Source organism: Triticum aestivum, chromosome 2B, assembly GCF_018294505.1.
Source record: "Triticum aestivum cultivar Chinese Spring chromosome 2B, IWGSC CS RefSeq v2.1, whole genome shotgun sequence".
In the NCBI taxonomy this organism is placed as follows: domain Eukaryota; kingdom Viridiplantae; phylum Streptophyta; class Magnoliopsida; order Poales; family Poaceae; genus Triticum; species Triticum aestivum.
In genome coordinates, this window is record NC_057798.1 from 571,397,355 (window position 1) to 571,402,605 (window position 5,251).

Here is a 5,251-nt window from a genome sequence, read left to right on the forward strand (position 1 = left end):
TATTTTTATCGGAGGATCTTTCTTACGTCAAACATTAATATAACATAACTCTCCGCACATGTTTCGTCCGTTCGAGCCATATGGCCGGATTGCCTGGTTCCCAAAGTATTGCCTTGTTTCCTGAGGCACATAGTACGGAGCACTTCCCGATCACTGGTCGGGGAGGTAGAAGCTGATGGCTGGTTAAGACAACATTCTTTAAAAATAAAAATAAGAACGCCGATTGAGCTCGGTCAATGTAAAGTACATAGATACATATAATTGACAAAACTACTGTTGATCGACATTGTCCATCAATTGCTCCAAAGCATAATCCTTCCGAGAATAGCGAGCGGATCGCATCACATCATCATAAACCAAGCTAAGAGGTATCTCTCGACCGTTAGGGCCCACTGGACCAACCTGGGCCATATGCTCCGGGTCTAGCTTGGTGAAACGGGTCTTTACCATTGCCCATACCTCGCGTGCTCCTTCCCGGCAAGACGAGATCTTCCATAATTCAAAACTTCGCCGAGCTCCTTTAAAGCGACTGGCTAGTTCGACCATGCTCTCTGGCGGCACATCTGACGGCCATAATGCCTTCGCCATGCTCTTCATGGCTTTATGGGCCATCTTGTGAGTCTTCGTCAGCTCCTATAAAAGGTTCCCGCCATAGGTGTTGACTTCTTCCTCGGGCCCAGTCAGGAGACCTAAAAAGCACGTGTTGCATTTCATTATTAAGACACCAATGGTACTTGCTAACGGAACGACAAGATTAGTGCTTACCAAATATGCCACCTTTTAGCTTTTGGTTTTCCTCCAAGGCTTGTGCCAACTGAGTTTTCAAACTCTCAATTTCCTCGGCTTTCCGCTGATTCTCTGCCTTGAGCTCATTTTTTACCTCATGACTTTGCGTCAGCACTCGTTTACCAGCCTCCAGCTCCTTCCACAACCCGCTTATGGCTCCCGTGGCTATATGGATAAAAAGGTCTTAATACATACAATACACCGTATACCTTTCTACGCACTTTGAAACAATTTTTTTCTACTTACTGGACAATTCGCTAATGGCTTTTCGAGCCGCATCTAGTTTGGCCTGGGCTTCGACCAACTGTGTCTGGCTTACCTCAAGGTCCTCGGTCAGCTTGTTGCGCTGCTCTCTTGCGGCCTACACAAATCATATCATTACAAATCCTTAACTCGGCTGTCCCACCCAAATTAAGGTTTGGGGGCTAGTTGGTTAGAGAACATGATATGCTTTTAAGCTATTTTAGTTACGTACCTGCACTTTGGCGGCAAAAAGGCCGGTGATCCCTTCAAGACCTGTCTGGGCCACTCCAAGCTACTCATCCACCAAATTAAAGGCACTAAATTCCTGGTCGGTAAAGTCAGTATGACATAAAGTTTCCCTTTGGCGGAGATGATTCATTATGCTCTCGACTTCGGAGTTGGTGAACGAAACATCATCGGAATACGCCGGAGGCGCCGACAACCGCGTTTTTGGAGGAAGCTCCGGCTTGTGCCGAAGACTTAGGACCGGAGCTGCGATTTGGCATACCTGACGAGTTTTTGGACCGATGCATGATGTCTGCTAGAACTATGTCGGTATTTCCCCAAAGAGGAAGGGATGATGCAACACAAAAAAGGTAGGTATTTCACTTAGTGATGATACCAAGGTTATCGAACCAGTAAGAGAACCACGCAACACAACATAAACAACTCCTTCACACAAATAACAAATACTCGCAACCCGACGTGTTAAAGGGGTTGTCAATCCCTTTCGGGTAACAACGGCAAAAATTGGCAAGTGGACGGGAGAAAGTTGTAATAGATTGGATAAATATATCACAAATAAAATAAAGTGCAGCAAAGTATTTTTGTATTTTTGGTTTAATAGATCTAAAAATAAAAGCAAATAAAAATAGACCGTGAAGGCAAATATATTAAAGAGACCCGGGGGTTGTAGGTTTCACTAGTGGCTTTTCTCGAGAAAAATAGCAAATGGTGGATAAACAAATTACTGTTGGGCAATTGATAGAACTTGAAATACTCATGACAATATCCATGAAATGATCATTATATAGGCATCACGTCCAAGATTAGTAGACCCACTCCTGCCTGCATCTACTACTATTACTCCACACATCGACCACTGTCCAGCATGCATCTATTGTATTAAGTTCATGGAAAAACGGAGTAATGCAATAAGAATGATGACATGATGTAGGCAAGATCTATTTATGTAGAAATAGACCCCATCTAGTTATCCTTAATAGCAATGATACATACGTGTCAGTTCCCTTTCTGTCACTAGGATCAAGCACCGTAAGATCGAACCCATTACAAAGCACCTCTTCCCATTGCAAGATAAATAGATCAAGTTGGACAAACAAAACCCAAATATTGGAGAAGAAATATGAGGCTATAAGCAATCATGCATATAAGAGATCAAAGAAGACTCAAATAACTTTCATGGATAAAAACATAGATCTGATCGTAAACTCAAAGTTCATCGGATCCCAACAAACACACCGCAAAAAGAGTTGCATCATATGTATCTCCAAGAGACCATCGTATTGATAATCAAACGAGAGAGAGGCAGCCATCTAGCTACTAACAACGGACCCATAGGTCTACAATGAACTACTCACGCATAATCGGAGAGGCACCAAGGATCATGAACCCCTCCGTGATGGTGTATAGATTGGATCTGGTGTTTCTAGAACTTGTGGCAGCTGGAATTGATTTTCGTCGACTCCCCTAGAGTTTCTGAAATATTGGGGTATTTATAGAGCAAAGAGGTGGTGCAGGAGGCCACCGAGGTGGGCACAACCCACCTAGGCGCGCCTAGGCCCCCAAGCGCATCCTGGTGAGTTGTGCTCCTCTCGGAGCACCGCTCTAGTACTTCTTTGGCCTAAGGTGTCTTCTGGTCCAGAAAAAATCCACAAAAAGTTTTGCTGCATTTGGATTCCGTCTGGTATTGATTTCCTGCGATGTAATAAATAAGCAAAAAATAGCAACTGCCACTAGGCACTATGTCAATAGGTTAGTACCAAAAAATGATACAAAATGATTGTAAAACATCCAAGAATGATAATATAACAGCATGGAACAATCAAAAATTATAGATTTGTTGGAGACGTATCAGCATCCCCAAGGTTAATTCCTGCTCGTCCTTGAGTAGGTAAATGATAGAAACAGAATTTTTGACGTGGAATGTTGTCTAACATGTTCATCACACATTCTTTTCTTTGTAGCATGGACATTTGGACGTTTATATGGTTTAAAGCAATAGTCTAGTTTTGACATGAAGACTTTAATACTCAAGCATATCAACAAGCAACTATGTCTTTCAAAATATCAATACTAAAGCAAGTTATCCCTTGCCCATTGTGCTCAATCATTGATCCATTCATGAAACACACTCGAATACTAGCTATACCCAATGATCAAGTATGATCATAGTGCCCCTTAGTTGGTGATTTATAAGAGAAGATGGAGACTCAAGTAAAAAATAAAAATTGCATAAAGTAAAATAAAGGCCCTTCACGGAGGGAAGTAGGGATTTGTAGAGATGCCAGAGCTCAAAGCAAAATTGAGAGATACAAACATTTTGGTGTTGGGCAACGTAGCATGCAATTAAAAAAAATTCCTACGCTCGCGCAAGATCTATCTAGGAGATGCATAGCAACGAGAGGGGAGAGTGTGTCCATGTACCCTCGTAGACTGAAAGCAGAACATCTTCTCGTTCAGACCGATCGAGTACCGAACGTACGACACCTCCAAGTTTTGCACACGTTCAACGCGATGACGTCCCTCGAGCTCTTGATCCAGCAGAGGGTCGAGGAAGTAGATGAGTTCCGTTAACATGACGGTGTGGTAATGGTGATGGTGATGTGATCCGCGCAGGGCTTCGACTAAGCACCACAAGAATATGACCGGAGGCATAAACCGTGGAGGGGGCGTCGTACATGGCTTGGAACAATTGATGTGTGTTCTAGGCCCCTGTATATAAAACAGGGAGGGAGAGGAGGCCGACCCTCGACACACCCCCAAGTACGAGGAGTCCTACTTGGGGTACTAGTAGGATTCGCCCCCTTCCTTTTACCGGAGGGGGAAAGGGGGAAGGAGATAGAGAAGGAGAAGGAAAGGGGGGCGCCGCCCCCTCCCCTTGTCCAATTCGGAATCCTCCCTGGTGGGGGGCGTGCCACCCCTTTGTGTGCTGGTGTGCCTCCCTCCGATGGCCCATATGGCCCATATTTTATCCCGGGGGGTTCCGGTAACCCCTCCGGTACTCCTATATGTATCCGATACATTCCGGAACCCTTCCGGTGTCTGAATACTACCTTCCAATATATCAATCTTTACCTCTCAAACATTTTGAGACTCCTCGTCATGTCTGTGATCTCATCTGGGACTCCGAACAACCTTCGGTCACCAAAACACATAACTCATATAATACATATCGTCATCGAACCTTAAGCGTGCGAACCCTATGGGACTCCGAACAACCTTCGGTCACCAAGACACCTCTTCGGTAAATAACCAATAGCGGAACCTGGATGCTCATATTGGTTCCCACATATTCTACGAAGATCTTTATCGGTCGAACCGCTATGTCAACATACGTTATTCCCTTTGTCATCGGTATGTCACTTGCCCGAGATTCAATCGTTGGTATCTTCATACCTAGTTCAATCTCGTTACCGGAAAGTCTCTTCACTCATTCCATAATGCATCATCCCATAACTAACTCATTAGTCACATTGCTTGCAAGGCTTCATATGATGTGCATTACCGAGAAGGCCTAGAGATACCTCTCCGATACTCGGAGTGACAAATCCTAATCCCGATCTATGCCAACTCAACAAACACCTTCGGAGATACCTATATAGCATCTTTATAATCACCCAGTTATGTTGTGACGTTTGATAGCACACAAGGAATTCCTCCAGTGTCCACGAGTTGCATAATCTCATAGTCGGAGGAATATGTATTTGACATGAAGAAAGCACTAGCAATAAAACTGAAGGATCATTATGCTAAGCTAACGGATGGGTCTTGTCCATCACATCATTCTCCTAATGATGTGATCCCATTCATCAAATGACAACACATGTCCATGGCTAGGAAACTTAACCATCTTTGATCGACGAGCTAGTCAAGTAGAGGCATACTAGGGACACGGTGTTTTGTCCATGTATTCACACATGTATCAACTTTCCAGTTTACAATTCTAGCATGAATAATAAAATTTTATCATGAATAAGGA